At 42.1% G+C, this 21,292-nt stretch overlaps 1 pseudogene across 1 annotated transcript; it reads left to right on the top strand.

The window, feature by feature from the left end:
* The first annotated feature begins 8,067 nt into the window (after positions 1 to 8,067).
* LOC311071749 (putative inhibitor of apoptosis) lies at positions 8,068 to 9,634 on the top strand (annotated as a pseudogene). Its single transcript has one exon. The product of its transcript is annotated as a putative inhibitor of apoptosis (transcript).
* The last annotated feature ends 11,658 nt before the right edge of the window (positions 9,635 to 21,292 follow it).

Below are 21,292 nucleotides of genomic sequence, written 5' to 3'. Positions count from 1 at the left end.
GTTTAAACCATCATCTTCACGTGAGACATTTACATTATATTATTATACCGTCCTAGTTTTTAAATAGCGCTAAAATGTATATTTTATATTTTAACCCTTTATGCGGATATAGAATGCCGCACAAGGTTCTCTGACATATCTTATCGTGTAAAACATCTATGTAGATCTAGCTATGTTTTTAAAAATACCGCGAAACAAAGACAAGGATGCATCTTTCTATAAGCGACCCTCAAAATCTGTGCATACAACAAAACACATGTATGTGTACAATAATTTATCAGAAAATTACTTTTGTTTGAAGAAAAACTTAAAATCAGCAGGTGCTTGATAACTATTGAAGCTATTAAACACCCCTGAATTCGGTAATGCGATATTGATATCACGTTTTAATTTGAACTCAATACATTTGAATGCGTTAAAGGTCTATGAACTTTAACATCTTAATAGTTGGTAAAATGAACTTAAAGCCTATAGGCAAAATGAAATACATCCTAACTACGTTCTACATGCTTACAGAACTTATGGCGTACAATTCACCCATGCATATTGTCACGGGGTGAAGAATCACACAACAAGGAGAGCTCAAATTAAAGCCCCGGAGGGTGGGTTTATTGAACAGAGTGAATGGTGAAAGCAGACAGTATGGGTAGGTGCGCCGGTGAGTGGTGTGCTTCTTATCCTTGTGCCAGTGAAGTCCGTGTCTGAGTGCTCGTGGGGAGAGATCGGCTTCAGCTGCTGTCTTTGAGAGAATAGAGAGAAGCATTAGTTCCACTTTCTCAGTCAGAGGTTCTCCCCCCAACTCTTGTGCCATGTGTGCTTATAAGCACGCCAGTTGATGAGCGGGGCGTGATAAGGACGTGCAGCTGTGGCTCGTTTGTTTCCAGGGCGACGCTGATGATCAGCCGGGACGCTCGTCACACTCCCCCCCCCAAGCGTCGTCCTGGTCCTGTTGAGGATATGAGACAGCAGGGGAGAGAGAGGGGGTGGGTGGGGAGTGAGTTCATGGCTCCGGCCCGATGTTGTACCTCAAAGTGGAAGTCCTGGAGCGCGAGGAACCATCGGGTCACCCTGGCGTTGGTATTCTTGGCTCGTGCCATCCACTGGAGAGGGGCATGGTCGGTGACCAGGGTGAACCTCCGGCCAAGGAGGTAGTATCGCAGCTCCAGGACTGCCCACTTGATGGCCAGAGCCTCCTTCTCCACGGTGGCATAGTTTCTCTCGGCTGGGGACAGCTTCCTGCTGATGTACAGGACCGGATGCTCTTCTCCCTCTTGGATTTGGGAGAGGACGGCTCCCAAACCTGTGTCTGAGGTATCCGTCTGCAGCAGGAAGGGACAGGTGATGTCGGGAGCTCGCAGGACTGGCTCCGAGGTGAGGGCGGATTTAACCTTCTTGAAAGCGTCTTCTGCTGCCGGGGTCCACTGTACTTTCTCCGGCTGTCCCTTCCTGGTCAGATCTGTCAGGGGGGCGGCTAAAGAGGAGAAGTCAGGGATGAAGCAGCGATAGTACCCCGCCAACCCTAAGAACGCTCGTACCTGGGTTTTGGTCCTTGGCTGTGGGGCTGTCCTGACGGCCTCTACCTTCTTTTCCTGGGGACGGATCATCCCTCGTCCCACTTGGAAACCTAGGTACTTTGCCTCGTACAGCGCTAAATGACATTTCCGAGGGTTGGCGGTGAGTCAAGCCCTCCGGAGATCGGACAGCACCCTCCGTAGACGGTCCAGGTGGTCCTCCCACGCCTCTGAGTGGATGACGACATCGTCGATATAGGCGGCGGCGTAGGCCTGATGGGGCCGCAGGACGATATCCATCAGTCTTTGAAAGGTAGCGGGCGCTCCATGAAGGCCGAAGGGAAGGGTCCGGTATTGCCAGTGCCCACTGGGGGTAGAGAACGCTGTTTTGGGCTTTGCAGAGGGAGAAAGCGGTACCTGCCAATATTCTTTTGTAAGGTCCAAGGTGGAGATAAACCGGGCCCTCCCCAGGCGGTCCAGTAATTCATCCACTCGAGGCATGGGGTACCCGTCAAACTCTGAGACTTCGTTGAGGCGCCGAAAGTCGTTACAGAAGCGGAGGGTGCCGTCCGGTTTTGGGACCATCACAATTGGGCTGGACCACGGGCTGCGCGATGGTTCTATCACCCCTAACTTCAACATTTGTTGTACCTCTTCCTCGATAGCCTGCCGACGAGCCTCAGGGACATCTTTAGGGTAGGGGCGCTGCCGGACGACGACTCCAGGTGGTGTGGGGATGTCGTGATGTAGTACGTTGGTCCGCCCGGGGAGTGGAGAGAACACATCCGAAAACTGACCGACCAGGTGCTGCAGGTCCGCCTTCTGAGCAGCCGAGAGCTGAGGGTTGAAGTCCACAACCACGGGTTCGGAGACGGCTAGAGCTGTAAGTTGGTCTCTAGTCCCCACCCACTTCTTGAGGAGGTTGATGTGGTACAACTGATTTGGACGGCGCCTTCCTGGCTGGCGTAGGCGATAGGTGACGGGGCCAATTTTCTCCAGGACGGTGTACGGGCCCTGCCAGGTGGCGAGGAACTTACAGGCGGCGTTGGGGACTAGGACCATAACACGGTCTCCGGGTTGGAATTCCCGTGGCTGGGCTGCTCGGTTGTAGTGCCGTTGTTGGGACTGCTGCGCCTTCACCAGGTGTTCCCGGACTAACGGCATGACCCGGTCGATCTTGTTCCTCATCTGTCTTACGTGTTCCACGACGGAGCGATGGGCTGCAGGCTGCTGCTCCCAGGCCTCCCTTGCTACGTCCAGGAGGCCACGAGGTTGTCGTCCGAACAGGAGCTCAAAGGGGGTGAAGCCAGTTGAGGCCTGGGGAACCTCGCGGATGCCGAAGAGGACATACGGCAACATCAGGTCCCAATCGCGCCGGTCTTCTGCGGTCACTCTGCGGAGCATTTGTTTGAGGGTTTGGTTAAACCTCTCCACGAGGCCGTCGGTTTGCGGGTGGTAGACTGTAGTCCTCAACTGCTTCACCCTCAGCAGCCTGCAGAGATCAGCCATTAGCCGGGACATAAAGGGGGTACCTTGGTCGGTCATTATCTCCGCTGGGATGCCGACTCGGCTGAACAGCATGAAGACAATCACCAGGATGTGTTCGTGTCCCCGGGCTGACTTCGGCAGCGGCCCTACCAGATCCATCCCGATGCGCTCGAAGGGCACGTCGATGATGGGCAGCGAAATCATGGGGCTGGGGGAGGCTTCCTGGGAGAGGTACGTTGGCAGGTCGAGCAGGCCTGACAGAAGCGTTTTACCTCGGCGTCGATCCCCGGCCAGTGGAAACGGTCCCGGATTCTCTGTGTAGTGTTGTCAGCCCCGAGGTGCCCCGCCATGGGGTGTGTGTGAGCGAGCTCCAGCACCGTCTCTGTCTTCGACCGGGGCACCAGCAACGTTCTTTCCTCCCCCCTTCGCTGCACGACACAATACAGCAGGCCATTTTGGACCACAAAGTGCGGGAGAGGATGGGGACCAGGCTGAACTTCTTTCCCGTCTATGATACGGACCCGTTCCCAACAGTGTTTCAGCCTGTCGTCCTCGCGCTGTTCCCTTGCGAATGAGCCCCCTTCCGTGACCTGCTGAAAAACATCAAAGAAGAGATTAGGGCATTGGGAAGGGGACTCACCATCTCTCCCGCTGTCAGAGGCCAGGAGGGCGGGGCGCTGACGTGGTCCACGGGCTGGTCTCCGTCTCCGGAGGCTCCCTCTCGGGCTGACGGGCTGGGTGGCAGTGGCAAGGAGGCGGTCAAACCCGGGCCAGTCTCTTCCCAGCAGGACCGGCACTGGAAGATCCTTTACCAGTCCTACTTCGACCGGCCAGGAACCTGAGGGGGCTGAGATCATCACTCTCCGGGTCGGTACTTCTCGGGTCTCCCCGTGGACACAGGTGATGGGAAGACGAGCTTTGGAGTCTGTGCGGGGGAACAGCAGACGAGACTGGATCAGGCTGACCGCGCTGCCGGAGTCCAAGAGGGTGCGGAAAGGCTTCCCATTTATTTTCACGTCGACCTCGGGGGCCCCTGGCGGTGGGTCGCTGTGGACGCTGCAGCCCGCCAGCCAGTTTTTAGTGGGTGGTGTGGGGTCCTCCGTGGGCATAGGCTCATCACGGATAGAGGGAGCCGCGGGCCTGCTGTTTGGTCGTAACGTGCCCTCTGGCGCGCGTCGCTCCTGGACCACCCTCCGGGGAAACAGTGGCGCTCTCTCCCCGGCATCCCGATGTTGGGCCGCATCCGCCAGCTCGATGGCCTCGACGAGTTCCAGGGTGGTATTTGGACTCCTCATGGCGACGGCCTGTTGATGGGAGCGGGGCAGGGCACGAAGTAGCCGGTCGATGACGACACGTTCCGCCACTTGTTCCGGCGTGGGGTCTCCCTCCAAGAGCCAGTGTTGTGCCAGCCGTGAGAGCTCGGCAACCTGGGCGCGGGCGGGCAGGCGGGACTTGTAAATCCAGTCGAAGAAATATTGGGCCGCGCAGACTGGCGACAGCCCTAAACGGCTGAGGATTTCTCTCTTGACATCCGGATATCGGTCGGCGACAGCGGCTGGAAGAGAAAAGCCCCAGTGAGGAGTGGGGCCAGCGCCCGCGCCCAGTCGGCGGGTGGCCATTCCTCTGTTGTCGCTGTTGTTTCAAACATTCGCAAGAATGCCTTGTAACGCAAAGAAGATGGCCAGATTACCAGCTCTCTCTCTATATATATTTAAATTACTGAAATTACCAACAAACGAACTCTGTCCTTCTTGAACTGTCTACAAACAACAGATGGCATCTATCAGCTCAAGTAACTCATTGATGGCTGTCTATAGACACCTCTTTTATGAGTTTACACGGGAAGCCACGAGCGCAAGGCGCCACAATGTCTGAGATTACGCAGATCCCCTAGGGATATTCTTAGACACTGATTTACACTTAAACACTGATTTATACGTCAGAAAACAACAAGACTTTGTCTGGCCAGATGCGCTGGCTAATGATCTCATCAAACCAAACACACACACACACATAGGCAAGAGAGCAAAAGTTCAGCGGCAGCGTGAACTCTCAGTCCTGGTCACACACACACACACACACACACACACACACAGAAACACACATGGATCCTACCACGTGTGATCAAAATCATTTGGTACAATGTTTAAAATGTATTTTCTTGATGGGTGCATGATCCCTTGTCCCAAACATTATGCCTATATAACTTTATTGGTTTGTAATCAATGTGATGTGACTATAATCGTGTATCTGTGTGTCATTATGTCATAGCAGTGCCATTCATGGTATCGTCTTGTTCCAGAGATCCCAACGGTCTCGAATGTTTAACGCAACATATCAGAGGATGCATTGTTTTATTAATACCAGTGATATTAATGTTACGAACGAATCTATCGTTCCAATTTCTAAGAGGAAGGGGGGTATAGATCTCGAAACGTCAGGAGGTGTGCCCGATCCGTTGTAAAAGACGGTTGGCCCACGTCCATGAGAGGGCGTGAGTTTTGGCCCCTTCAAAATATCATGCTTCCCTTCGCTCTTCTCTGATTCCTGCTCTTCCTTCTTCGACCCCGCTGATTCCACTTCCTCTCTTCTCCGGTCGCCCTCATCCCGGACCTCATCCACGTGTAGCGCAGCTCCATGGCAACCAGCTGAACAGGCCTCGCCGTGGCCTCTGGGACACAAACCCCCGTGCCATGTAAAAGCCTGCTGCCTTAGAAACCAAGATTTCTGGCCTCTTCCGCACGGAAGACGAACTTTCTCGGTAAAGTTACATCCAGTGAGCCTTTAAACTTCGCGGCACCTGAAGACGCAACAGAAACAGGACACCATCCGCGCTGTCCTGCCAGTTTCAGCATCACCCGAACAAAAGACAAAATCGCAAGTATATTGAGTTGATAAAACTGCTTTCCAGGTTGTCTCGCGAACTTAGGTTTCTGTATGTAATAATTACTAACTTTTCTCTTCTCTTTATTCTCTTTTATTTCTTTCTTTCATTTCATGTTATCCTGATCACGTATTTTCTTGTTTGGTTAAATGTGTGTTTGTTTTATTGTTTTGTATTTTTACGTACGTTCATATTCGTAACTCATATAATCTCTAGTTTTGCATTTATTAAAATTCATAAATACTTTTCACTGTCTCTGTATTTGAAAGCCCACCATTCTAAAGTCAATGAAACAAAAGATCTTAAGCTACAAGCTCGATATTAGACTACATTCAGTAGTTTTAATTAATAAACTCAATAAAGTTTAATGTTCGTGGCCAGAACCTAAACTTTAGTGGAGTTTGTGAATACCCCTTCTTAACTGTACTGACCTTACATCTACTCGCTGGCCGAGTTAAAGGTTGGTCAAACCAGTTACAGGACAAGGTATTCTCGATAATTGATAAAATAAATGTACATGCGACTTATGAATTATGACCATGAGTCATAAATATTAATATTCCCAAGATTCCCCATATTCTTGAGCTAATTCATATTTACCCAGAGTCGTATTCGTTACAGCCTCTACATCATTGTGAGGGGTTAATTTAGGTAATAACCTGGCGGCTTGCACGCGAGGGTCCGGCGGCGGAGCGTGTTGGACGGCGGCGGCACGAAGGGCCACGACTTCCTGTTCGGTTTCGCCCTGCCGGGTGGCGAGGTGCTCAACAATCTGCTGCTGGCGGATGCTGACCTCGGTGATCCGTTGGAGAAGTTGGTCCATCTCGGGGGAGGAGCGCTCGTCTGCCATAACCAGAACACAAAGAAAAAACCGATGAGTTTTTTTTTTTTTTTTTTTTTTTAATCACTCTTCTGCCCGCATTCTCCACCAGACTGTCACGGGGTGAAGAGTCACACAACAAGGAGAGCTCAAATTAAAGCCCCGGAGGGTGGGTTTATTGAACAGAGTGAATGGTGAAAGCAGACAGTACGGGTAGGTGCGCCGGTGAGTGGTGTGCTTCTTATCCTTGTGCCAGTGAAGTCCGTGTCTGAGTGCTCGTGGGGAGAGATCGGCTTCAGCTGCTGTCTGTGAGAGAATAGAGAGAAGCATTAGTTCCACTTTCTCAGTCAGAGGTTCTCCCCCCAACTCTTGTGCCATGTGTGCTTATAAGCACGCCAGTTGATGAGCCGCAGCTGAGGCCGATCGGGGCGTGATGAGGACGTGCAGCTGTGGCTCGTTTGTTTCCAGGGCGACGCTGATGATCGGACGGGACGCTAGTCACAATATGTTTAAAAATATATGTATATTTATATATATAAATATTTTGGGGTAATTATAGACATCTCTCCGGTGGCATATGCATAACTTCTCCATGACGCTACTTCTGATTCAATGTGGCATTATATGTAATCCTATACAGCAGTTTACGGCGTCATGATGACAACCCCTCCAGCGGGGCGGGGTGAGCTGTTGTCCTGATAAATATTTCAGGACTTCGCACACAACCCCGGTTTGGCAGTCTATCATTTTCTTCACTACTTCAATGTATACTCGAAAGTATAATGTTGAAATAAAAATAAATAAATAAATAAAAAATTACAAACATTTCTGTTGTGTTAATGTCTGAGCTCATAAAAATAGTATTATAATAGTATACATAATAATAATATTTAGAATAATTAAAAATACTACATGATTTAAAAGATATATCATATTGCCTTAAAATATTTCAGAGATCCTTGTAAAGGATTTTACATTTTTTTCTGCATTTTAATTACTGTATTCCCGAGGTGGCAACCATTTCCATACCATGCCTGGATGCGCTGTGCCACGGACCACAGAGGCACATCGCGTCTCTGAAAAATGTGTGGTGATTTTTCAAATGATACAACTAATTTGCCTGCTGTGTACAGAACAGAACAGAAGAAAGGACATTTTGTAGTGTTGAACAAAATTCGATTTTGTTCTTAGCATCGGTTCCTGCATCATAGAGGTAGGAAGCACATACCCCCTACTTCTATCTGTTCAGGAGTTCATTAAAAAAATTTAATAAGATTATGTGTTCTGTCATGGATGACTAGACACTAGTCATGGGATGTCCAGCAGAGAGAAGGGCTTGAGTGGACACGCCCTGTGGTCACATTTTTATCTTCATCCAGAGTTTGCCCCCCACCGCAAACCTCCTGTCGTCCTCTCACTCTGCCTTTTCCCCGCTTCGCAACGTAGCCATCCTACAGCTTTCCGCCCCTGCGACACCCGTAACATCGACCACCACGGCATCCGTTTCAGGCCAAATGGAGGAGCAGGTGGGTTACTTAAACCTGGATATGTCTCACCAGGATATGTCTCGCCAGCGACCTCCGGCTTGTCACAATCCTGACATGCGTCGGGAACAGGAACGCCTTGACACCTTTCAGAATTGGCCTCTTGCTACAGTAACTCCAGCCAAGCTTGCCAAAAGTGCTTTCTACTACCTTGGCCAGGGCGACAGAGTGGCTTGCTTCAGTTGTGGAGGCCAGCTTAGCAACTGGGAACCAGGAGATCGGGCAGTATCAGAGCACCAGAGGCATTACCCCAACTGCCGCTTCGTTCGAGGTGACCGTGCAGATAATGTACCTTTATCTGGTGGCGGGCTTTCCAATAGATCTAACTCGGCAATGCAACAGTGTGAAGAAAGGTTGCTCACATTTGTCAACTGGCCCTCAAGAATAACTGTTCGACCAGACCAATTGGCTAAGGCTGGTTTTTACTATGTTGGTCGTAATGATGACGTGAAGTGCTTTTGTTGTGATGGTGGACTCAGATGTTGGGAATCTGGTGATGATCCATGGGTAGAACATGCCAAGTGGTTTCCAAGATGTGAATACCTGTTGCAAGAAAAGGGCCAAGAGTTTGTTCATCAGATTCAAGCAAGATTTCCAAGACTATTTGAACAGCTATTGACTAATGGAGACAGCAACTCAAGAGAATTTGTTGATCCACCTGTTGTACACCTGGGTCCTGGAGTCCACCGTTCAGAAGATGCAGTGATGATGAACAATCCTGTGGTGAAGTCTGCTTTAGAGATGGGATTTGAGCGTGGCCTGATGAAGCAAACTGTTCAAAGCAAAATTCTCGCAAGTGGAGAAAATTACAAAACCGTTCAAGAGTTGGTGTCTGATTTACTAAGTGCAGAAGATGAGAAGAGAGAGGAGGAGCGAAAGCTTCTTGCTGAGGAAATGGCATCAGATGGTTTTATTTTTCTTAAGAAACATCATCTTGTCATATCACAGCACCTAAAAAGTGTGCAGAGCTTAATGGACCATCTTCTAGAGGAGAACATCATCTCACAGAAAGAGTATGACATTATTCGTAACTGCACTACAGTCAAGCAGCAGACAGGGCAGCTCATTGAGTTAGTCCTGTCGAAAGGAAATGCAGCAGCAGAGGTCTTCCGCAACTGGATCAAGAAGAATGATGTCTACCTGCTAAGAAAACTGATGGCCCAGACAAATGAAGCTGCATCACCGAGTCAAGATCTTGCCTATGGAGGAACAGTTAAGAAGACTTCAAGAGGAGCGCACATGCAAAGTTTGCATGGATAAGGAAGTGAACATTGTCTTCATCCCCTGTGGTCACCTAGTTGTGTGCAAAGAATGTGCGTCTTCTCTGCGCAAGTGCCCCGTATGTAGAGGATTGGTCAAAGGCGCTGTCCGTACTTTCCTATCATAAAGTGAAGATATTTATCATCCAAGTAACAACAGTTTTTGGATGTGCAAATTTACACCAACTCTAATTGTTTCACATATAACTGTTGATTGTTAGATGATTTATCTAACAATTGAAATTGACAATAGGTTAAAATATTTTTATTTTTATATGTTAAATATTCCTTTCCCTCCTTTTACGTAAAAATACCACAACTGTAATTCATTAGCTTAACCATGTTGTTTAGTGACACACACAAAATAACTGTGTAATAATAACAAAATAAGTGTAATAGTTAGACGAGTTTGAAGTGTAATACTCATCTTTCACGTCAATGCTTCGTAGACATAGCAGAAAGATGTTCTAAAATAAATATGATTTGTTTAGTCTTAAACACTCTCATACTAGAAGGACCGTCATTTAATTCTCTTTATGCAATATTTGTTCATGTTTTTCATACATTCCTATATGAACATGTTTGACCACGCTCTGTGACTATATACTTTTTGCAAAAACTGTACAAAAACAAGATGTAAACAGCGTAATATGTAAAATGTCAATTCAAACGCTAAAACTGATCACTATAGTGGCTTTTCTGTATTTGTTTTAAATGGCTCATGATGATGCATTTACTTTTAACTTTTAAGTTGACCTCTAGAATTTAGGTTTTACCAAAGTGTCGAACTTTGTTTAACAGCCTCGAGCTTGGATGAATATGCCTCTCTCAGTGCAATAGTCAGATGTGATTCTGTTGTAATAGTTTAAGTGTAAAACAGCATGCACTTTGTGTAATTCGTAGACAGAGGGAAAGTTGCACTAAATGAAGTATCAATTTAGTCAGACAGAAAGACTATCACTTAAATTCTTAATTGTCATTTATTTCTATAGACAGCTCTCAAAGAAACGTCTTCACCAAAAACACATACAGTCCAACATACAACATGTGAAACAGCGTTGTGCTATCTGAACAAGATGACTAAATCTAGCGGAGTAATAAAACCATCATGTGGAAACTTTTGTGTATTTATTATAAATGGCTCTTTTCTTAGTGATTTGGTCTTTTGAATCTTACATGGATTGTAAGGACATGTGTGATTCCTGTATAAAGATTATGTTTTAAAGCTAGTCCATAGGGTGTGTAAAAATACACCCAAAGGATTAAGCACAACTATTTACACACATACTAAGTAGGAGAATATCTAACTGTATATTGTAGATCTGTTTATTTGTGGTCAGAGAACATCCTTAGCTCATACATCTCTTTAATTTTGTGCTGGATGTTGAAGTGTTGGTTAAAAGATAAAGGTATTAGTTAATAACAAACAGACAAAAAACTTTAAATCATCATGAAGCCATAATATTAATATATAAAATATGGTATAATTACAGTTTAAAAATTACTTCCATAATATTTTATTTTAGTAAAGGTATGCCTGGATCACCCAACACAACGTTGTGCGTTGTGAGTGAGACCTCGCAAAGATTACACCAATATTAGATTTCTCGAACATTGCGTGGTTGCCTGAAACTTAGTCATCAACATGCATTTATGTACGACTGTCATCTGTTATCATGGTTTAGTTGTATTTTAAAACACTGTTTTTCTTAAAAACGTATTTGGTAGCATGATTATCTTGTTTAATCGTGTATTCAGTCCATATATGTATCAGGTTGATATTTGTAGAAATAAGCAAAATACATTTATAAAACAAAAAGAACAAGTTAATGGCCTTGTGTCAGAACACAACAGGTATGAAGATATGTTTGGTTTTTTACTTTTTATTCTAACTTTAAAGCTAGATTATCCTTTGAAAAAGTGTAATACAGTATTTGATTTTTACACATTCGCCAACTGGCCTAAACCGTTGACCACTGAAGTTATGACTTCTGAAGGCCTCTCATGTGCAGATTCGCTCGGTTGAAAAAATGGTATTTTGTCATTTAAACATCTGAAATTAAACATCTGAAATTTGCCTGTATTCATAAAATATGTCCTCACTGGTGTAAAATGACCTCTGCCAATAATCTGACCTATCCTCGTAAGCAAAACATTTCTTATCTTTATTTACATGGCGGGTAAGTCCATGGAGGCTTCTATGTCGTTCCGCCATCTTGAAAAACTATAATAGCAGAAAGGGACAGAAAGCACTAGCCTACTTAGTGAATATTTGTTAACTTCACTAAAAGTCCAAAATTAACTAAAACATGAGTTTTTTTTTTTTTAAACAACTGTTATTTTTATAAATGTTATTTAGTAATTATAAATAAATCTAGTGTTAGGTGGGCGGAGACTCGGCTTCTTAAAACTAAAAAACTTAAAACTAAACTTTAGTAGCATATTGTATTTTAGTTGATGTTGTTTTGAGCGTTTTTTTAAATCTGTAGGCTATGTGAAGGAAACCATTCTAACTTGTTTTACATTTTTTTCTGATAGGCCTAACGTTTTAAATACTAGCCTACACCTTTGTATTTTAAAGGTTTGTAGCATTTTAAAAAGTTGTATGTGAAAGTGTTACATGTCTGTGAAAAAAACTGTTTGCCTATCGCTTACGTTTCACGGTTTTAAAGTTTAAAGCACATAGTTTTGAACAGATTCATTAATTTTTACTCCAAAACGCATTCTCAAACAATGATCAGATTTCTCCATTGGGAGATGTGGATTATCCTATCGAAGAGTGAATAAATCAGTAAGTTAGTGAATATTTGTTAACTTCACTAAAAGTCCAAAATTAACTAAAACATGAGTTTTTATTTTTTTTAAACAACTATTTTTTTTATAAATGTTATTTAGTGCAATTATAATAAACCTAGTGTTAGGTGGGCGGAGACTCGGCTTCACACATGATCTATACTCATTCATGTTTCTACCGTCGATGAGTAGAACTTAAAACTAAACTTTAGTAGCATATTGTATTTTAGTTGATGTTGTTTTGAACGGTTTTTTAAATCTGTATGTGAAGGACCACATTCTAACTTTTTTCAGATAACGTTGTAAAATGTACGAATACTAAACCATTGCATTTTAACTTTATACAGTGTTTTTAAAAAGTTTTAAATATATATGGAAAACAAAACTTTTCTTTAATTAAAAACAACTCGCTGATCTGTTACCCTATAGGCCTATATTGCTTCACTTTTTTAAAAGTTTAAAGCAGTTGTTTTTAACGTTTTAACATTTTACAAATGTATGAACGCTAAATACGTGTATTTTAAATTTATACAACGTTTTAATGACTTTAAACACTATGTAATTGTGAAAGTACAACTTTTCTTCAAATGTATGTTAGAAAATAGAAATATTTGCTTGATATAATTTTAATACATTTGTTTTAGATGTTTTAATTCTAGAACATGTTTGCAATTCAAACTTTTTTAACATTTTGCAAATGTGTGTTTACCACCCTTTGTATTTTAGTGATAAACATTGTTTTAATGTCTTTTTTGTATGTGATTGTGAAAAGTACAACTTTAAATGTGGACCGTGGGAATTTTCCCACGTTGGAGAGCTCAGTCCAAAAGTGGGGTGGGGTGTTTGTGTGAGTGTGAGCCAGTTCTAGCCTGTATGAGAGCATAGAGTTGTAAACTAAATATAATTTCTCCTGTGACATAGGCGAAGCAAGGCATAGCAAGTTTATTAATATAGCACATTTTATACACTGGCAATTCAAAGTACTTTGCATAGAAAGGATTAAATAATCACAAAATTTATTCAGCCAATCGATGCTTTTCTGTGGGTATCCATTCGTTGCAGCCGGTAATCCTATTGGTGCGTATATCCATCAACAGATCCAAATGCGTCGCTCCATTTAAAAAAAGCTACGTGATTTTAGAAAAAATCTGTTCCAACACAGGTAAACCTTCCATTGAAACATGAATTTTAAATCGTAGTAGGCTATTTTAAACGCTCATCCTCAGAAATAGGCTACGAACATTCGGGTACATCCATTCCAAAAAAGTATGTAAACGTAATCCTCTGGGTGTTTTTTTTTATATATATAATCCGCGAGAAGTCGGTATCTTGCAACCGTGGTTAATCCAGCCCACTCTGCTATGAAAACCGGTTCACTTCCATCATCTTTCAAATCTCTCCATACTCCTGTATAAAATAAAATCCAATCCCTTTCCGTAAAAAAACAAATTGGGATCCTCTGTTGTATTCGTTGTGAATCGCTCGTCGTTATCCATTAACCAATCTGACTTTGCACGCACGTCCTCCAGACAAGTGAAAAGTATTTCACTTGCGCTCCGCCGGCTCATGGAGAAATCGAGTTAAACAGGGTCCATGTTTATTCCGCGGCACTAAGGTCAAATCCTCCATAGCTTCATCAATGTTTCTTTCAGGTGTTTTGGGGTCTGACGTAGCCATAGTGTTCTACTTGAATAAAACCACAAGTAGTATTTCACTTCAAGTTTGCGCTCCTTTTTAAACACTAGCTATCACTGTGGGAGGGACAAAGGGAGGGAGGGGATTCCCCCAAGTGTGATGTCATTTTAGGGACGCACTTAAATCGAAATTGACCTCTCAGCTTTGAGAGGGGTGTGTTAGGGGGTGTGGTCTCTTCAAGCCGTTGCACCGGTTTTCTATGGTCATTTAAGTTCGGACAACGAAGTGACCGGTCGCTTTTTCTATTTGGGAGCTTGAAGGGGGTGTGGGAATTTCCCACGGTGACATCTGTTGTGGGCGGGGCTAGGGGTGGAGCTTGCGGGTGTCTCTCTGTAGGCCTCACAGAGCTTCATTCCTCTCAGACCTCCAGACTGTGTGGACGTTCTTTTACACTCCAGCACAAGGAAACACTTATGTATCTTTAAACTCTGAGTCCTTTAACAATTGGGTATGTAAAAACGCAAGGCTTTTTTAACAATGTTTGTGTTTTATGTAAAAGTTTTACAAAATACTGTGTGAAAGTTAAATGCTTACAAATCAACATTTTAAAAAATGATCTTTTTGTAAATGAAAAAACTTGTTTTAATGTTTTAACATCTTAAAATAACACTAACTCATTTTTTAAAGGTGCCCTAGAATGTGAAATTGAATTTATCTTGGCATAGTTAAATAACAAGAGTTTAGTACATGGACATGACATACAGTGAGTCTCAAACACCATAGTTTTCTCTTTCTTATTTAAATCTCATTTTTGAAAAACACCCCTGAAAAACAGGCGAATCTCCACATAACACCGACTGTGACGCAACAGTCGGGATCATTAATATGTACGCCTCCAAAAATTTGCATATGCCAGCCCATGCTCAATGCCAGGCGGAACTGCGCAGCCGAATCATCGGAAGTTCTGCAGGTGAAGAAAAAACAAGCAGGAGGAGGATTATAGGGAAAATGGCAGATCTATCTATAATCTATCTATCTATCTATAATCGGATACCGCTACAGTTTAATTCAAAGTTGTTAGTTGCTCTGCCCATTTCACCACGGACTGTTTTTCTAACCTGGAACAATATCAGGCAGCCAGGCTTCTCTCAGCGTCTCATACTGACGAAGGGGGCAATTTCAACTATCGATTCAAGATGGCGGCGTGAGTAAGACGGCAGATACCTCTCTCCACTCAAAACGTCACTCACTTAACTTTATTTACCTACTGATCGCACTCTAACCCAAATTGGGAATTGAATAAAGGTATTTTGCAAAAATGCCCAAACCATCAAAACCATCCTCTCTTGATGTCTGAGGTTCTGCTAAAGAGTATTTCTGCGGCGGTTGCAGAGGAGGGACAGCGTATCTTACGGTCTGTAAACGAGTCGCTTGGGAAACTTGAGATCAAAGTGGATAACATGATGAAGCGCATTGATGATGTTGCGGCTACGACAGCGGCACTTGTTGCATACCAAACCGAGGCTGAAACGCGCATCTCCCAGCTGGAGGATGACATCGCTCCGATAAAAGATCGACTGGAAGCGTTGGAGAAAGCGAACAAGGAGCTGAAAGACAAAGTATCTGAACTGGAATGTCGGCATAGACGAAAGAATCATCGGAAGTTCTGCAGGTGAAGAAAAAACAAGCAGGAGGAGGATTATAGGGAAAATGGCAGATCTATCTATAATCTATCTATCTATCTATAATCGGATACCGCTACAGTTTAATTCAAAGTTGTTAGTTGCTCTGCCCATTTCACCACGGACTGTTTTTCTAACCTGGAACAATATCAAGCAGCCAGGCTTCTCTCAGCGTCTCATACTGACGAAGGGGGCAATTTCAACTATCGATTCAAGATGGCGGCGTGAGTAAGACGGCAGATACCTCTCTCCACTCAAAACGTCACTCACTTAACTTTATTTACCTACTGATCGCACTCTAACCCAAATTGGGAATTGAATAAAGGTATTTTGCAAAAATGCCCAAACCATCAAAACCATCCTCTCTTGATGTCTGAGGTTCTGCTAAAGAGTATTTCTGCGGCGGTTGCAGAGGAGGGACAGCATATCTTACGGTCTGTAAACGAGTCGCTTGGGAAACTTGAGATCAAAGTGGATAACATGATGAAGCGCATTGATGATGTTGCGGCTACGACAGCGGCACTTGTTGCATACCAAACCGAGGCTGAAACGCGCATCTCCCAGCTGGAGGATGACATCGCTCCGATAAAAGATCGACTGGAAGCATTGGAGAAAGCGAACAAGGAGCTGAAAGACAAAGTATCTGAACTGGAATGTCGGCATAGACGAAAGAACATCAAGCTGTTAAATCTGAAGGAGTCTACTGAAGGGAGTGACCCACTCGCGTTTTTCGAGGCGTTTATTCCCAAACTCCTGCAGTTACCTGTCCAGAATATATCTATTGACCGTGCCCATCGGGGCTTTGGAGTACCTAAAGAGGATCGCCCACGTGCTGTGGTCATTAAACTCCAACACTCCAGAGACGTCTTGAAGATAACGGCAGCAGTGAAACGCCTTGGAAATCTCCAGTATGAGGGTCGGCCACTGCGTATTGTGCCAGATGTACCTCCAGACGTTCGGGCTTCAAGACGTGCGTTCAACACGGTATGCGCCGAACTTATTAGAAGGAACATACGCTTTAGGATGGCTTATCCAGCTACCCTGTTTTTCAAGGCAAATGAAGCGCAGAAGACATTCAAGGACCCAAACAAGGCCGAAGCTTTTCTTTCAACCCTCACTTGACTGGTAAAGTAGCCTCTATCTTATTAACGTGACTATGAGTGCTCTATTGCCCCATCTAAGTTCATTACGGACAATTATGCCTGAATGGGGTACAGTGGGTGATATACAATATGTTACATCTTAAATGGAGAGTTGGTAACTGGACATTGTGAATGTTTGGATGTCCAACTTTTTTCTTTTTTTTTTTTTTTCTTTTTACTGTTTTGTTTATCCTTATGTTTTTTTGTTTGATAACCACTTTGATAATCTCCTTCTCAGTATAAATCAGATGAACAAAAAAAGTATTATTATGGGTGACTTTAATATTGACATTTCTAAAGAAGATATCAAGGGAACTGATTTTTTAAATACCCTTCACTCCTCATCATTCTATCCTACTATTGATAAACATACACGTGTTACAGAGAGAAGTATGTCTGCAATTGATAATATTATAACAAATTTACAAAATACTGGTTGTAAATCGGGTGTAATATTTTCTGACATCTCTGATCATTACCCTGTTGTGTTTTTTACTAACTGGATAAAAAGAGTATCCGATCCATGTACTAATAGGAAGGCAAAAGTTCTTAATAACAAAACACTTGCAAATCTAATTCAACACCTCCAAAGTAAAAGCTGGGATGAAATATACAATGCCATAGACCCCAATTTTGCTTATAATTTCTTAATTGATGGAATAATCGATGCTATTAATGTGACTATTCCTGAAAAGATAATCAAACATAAAAAGGAAACTCATCCATGGATCACCAAAGGAATCCTAAAGTCTATCCAAAAGAAGGATAAACTTTATAAACAATATAGGAAGAATCCGAATAGTAATAACAAAATCTTATATACACGGTATAAAAATAAATTAACTAGCTTAATACGAGACAGCAAAGCGAGTTACTTCACTGATTGTCTCAAAACTGCCTCGGGGGATCAGAAGAAATCTTGGAAGGTGTTGAATGAGATACTTGGCCGCAGTAATAAATCCACAGTCATCCCTGACACCGTTGTGCCAACCCAATCTAATAATTATACAATACAAGATTCATTACCAGACTTGTTTAATAGATATTTTGCCTCTGTTGGAAAGAATTTGTCTCAACAATTTGGTCCACCTGGGGGTGCCAATTATAAAACATTCTTGAGGAATAATTATCCCAGCTCTTGCTATTTTAGACCTAGCTGTAAACTGGAAGTTACTAACATTATTAATAAACTTAAATGCTCTCACACAGCTGGTGCCGATGGAATCTCTAGCATGATCCTCAAAGCCATAGTGAATGAAATAGCTGAGCCACTCGCCTATATAATTAATTTATCATTACAACATGGCATAGTTCCTAAACAAACTAAGGTGGCAAAGATAATACCAATATACAAATCTGGGGACAAATGTGATTTTCAAAACTATAGACCCATATCAATCCTGCCAACGTTGTCTAAAGTATTAGAAAGGGTGGTTTATTCACGACTTGTAGATTACTTAAATAAACATAACATACTAGAATCTTCACAATATGGCTTTAGGAAGAATAGCAGCACAAGTATGGCCATTTTAGATCTTGTAGAAAAAATAAATGATGCTTTTGAAAGGAAAGAGGCCGGTATTGGGATCTTTCTCGACCTTTCAAAAGCTTTCGACACGATTGATTTTAAAATTCTAATTGGAAAACTGTCGCACTACGGGGTCAGGGGTGTGGCTCTCCAGTGGTTCAGGGACTATGTTTATGGAAGACAGCAATATGTAAACTTAAATGGTATTGAATCTGGATTTCAAAATATAGTATCTGGGGTTCCCCAGGGATCTATTTTGGGGCCTCTCTTGTTCATTGTTTACATTAACGATTTTGTACATTGTTCCAGTGATGTTCATAAAATACTCTTCGCTGATGACACAAATCTGTTTGTATCCCATAAATACTTGTATCATCTTGAAAAACTCTTAAATGACAGATTAGCAGAAATAGACACTTGGTTTAAATGTAACAAACTATCGCTAAACATTAGTAAAACTTTTTATATTGTTTTTCGACCAAGTAGTCATAAGTACAGTGATTGTGATATTAATTTAAATATAGATGGTAGAGCTATTCAAAGAGTGGATGCAATAAAATTTCTTGGAATACATATAGATCAGTTTATAAACTTTAAGGAACATATTAATGAGCTAGTTAAAAAACTATCTAAAATTGTGGGCTTGTTCTTTAAAGTGAGACACGTGCTCCCATTAGACGTGCTCTTGTCTCTGTACAGGACTCTGTTTGAGCCTCATTTGACTTATTGTAATATTATTTGGAATAATACTTACCCTACTTATACTGAGAAACTTCTGATATTACAAAAGAAAGCTATAAGAGCTATTACATGGTCCACACGTAACTCTCACACAAATGCTCTCTTCCATAGACATAGCCTACTAAAGCTTCCTGAAAGTAACTTTTATCATAATGCATGTACAATGTACAATGTTGTCAACAGGTTAAACATTAGATTGTGTGAGCTCATTCCACTATACACACCTTCTCACACATACCACACTAGACAAAAACTGCTCTTAAAAGGTAAATGTAGGAACCGAACAAGTGCTAGGTTTAGTTTATGTTACAGTGGTCCACAATTATGGAATGACCTGGATACTAATTTAAAACAATCTGTTTCATTATTTATATTTAAAAAGAAACTAAAGCAACAACTACTGGAGAGATATTAACCCGAGGGATTTACGACTGAGAGCTAAACCCCTTTCTCTTGGTACAGGGATCAATTCAAATTGAGGTACAAAGGTACAGTGACTGTCATTTTTATTTTTATGTATATGTATGTATATATATGTGTATATATATATATATATATATATATATATATATATATATATATATATATGTGTGTGTATATATGTGTATATATATATATATATATATGTATATATATATATATATATATATATATATATATATATGTGTGTGTATGTGTATATGTGTATATGTATGTATATATATATATGTATATGTATGTGTATGTGTATGTGTATGTATATGTATATTTTTTGCTTTTGCTTAAGGTAACTGTATTCTAAATACCCATAATTTAAAGAATGGTTGTCCTGGCATCTAAAGTTGGACCAGTCACTTAATCTTTGCCAGGTGGGTGGGGTGATATTGGTGGTGGGATGGACCCCTATTTATAAGCTATTGCTTTTTGGGAGTTCATTTTTTCACAATAGAACACAATTGTTTTTAGGACAACAACTGTTTCTGATGTAGCAACAAATGCAATGTGTGCAATTGTGGAAATAAACTAAACTAAACTAATTAAACTAACGTTATATTCCCGCAAGCGGTAAGTAGTGATTTTATTAACGATAATTTACACTGTGTTATCTAGATCCAGCGCGATATTGTTTTTTCCTCGAGAGACATCATGGCTTGCAAACAAGCGAACGAAGCATGGCAGTTGCTCAGTGTTTGGATGTACAAATGAACACAAAAGTATTTTTTTAGTTCCTTCATCCGAGCCTCTGGAGAACCATGAGTTATGTGAATTTCTGATGTGTAATTGTTCAAGTTCAGACAGATAATCTTTCTCTCAAAGTCGTTCAATACTGTTTATGCATCAGTAAATCAAGCCAGTGACTAAACGCTCAACTTCACGTCGTTTCTCGCAGAAACTGCGTATAAAAGCTGTAATAGTAAAAGTTTTCCAGATAGCTCTACATGTAATGCCAGATATTTCATATGCAAGCATGTCAGCCAATCACAGCAGTGGGCAACAACACTGCAGTCTTACAGCAGATACGCCCCTTCAAACAGAGTGTTCAGATCAAAGGATGAAATCAGGCTAGGAAATATGCCTTTTATTTCTAAATTATAACAAATTTTGATCTAAAAAACATACTAACATTATAAGGGCACCCCAGGAAACATTATAAAATAATAAAATAATAAAATAATCCATTCTAGGGAACCTTTAAATAACTCTTTTAGAGAAAAATGCAATTTAAACTTATTTCATTGATGTTTTAAAAGTGATCAATGTACATCTGTCTTCTTTAATAAATAAAAAACACTGATCTCACACTCTGACTATGTCTTTATTGTACATTTCTTTAAAAAAGTTTATATCGTTTAGAACTTGTATGCGTTGGGAAATTTTCCCACGCTTTAGATGTTCATAAGGAGGTGTGACATAAGTCCGATTTTCCCACGGTGTACGTACAGCCCATAAGTGGGAGGAGCTAGCGTGGGAAATTCCCATGCTCAAAAGGGGGCGTGGCTTTGAGGGCCATAAAGCAATAAACCTGTCAGTTTTTTGACGAAAGGTGCCCTCTATTCTCTCTCTCTCTTTTCAATCACTTGTTAAAAATCAATAATGACGAGGCTATTTAAAATGTATTTCTATTCATTTATTTTTTTATTAGGATTTTATTGTCATTTCCGTTGACCTCTGTCTTCAATGTAAAGATACCTATGTATATCTCATGTGGTCCAGTTGTACAATCTCACCTGGTCTATAATGTCACACTAGGCAAAAATCTGTTCTGACCTTCCTTGCCTGTGCTTG

The sequence above is a fragment of the Abramis brama genome, assembly GCF_963993115.1.
Source record: "Abramis brama genome assembly, chromosome: 21".
In the NCBI taxonomy this organism is placed as follows: domain Eukaryota; kingdom Metazoa; phylum Chordata; class Actinopteri; order Cypriniformes; family Leuciscidae; genus Abramis; species Abramis brama.
Note: the sequence above shows the minus strand (reverse complement) of the source record. Positions and strands in the feature narration are given on the sequence as shown.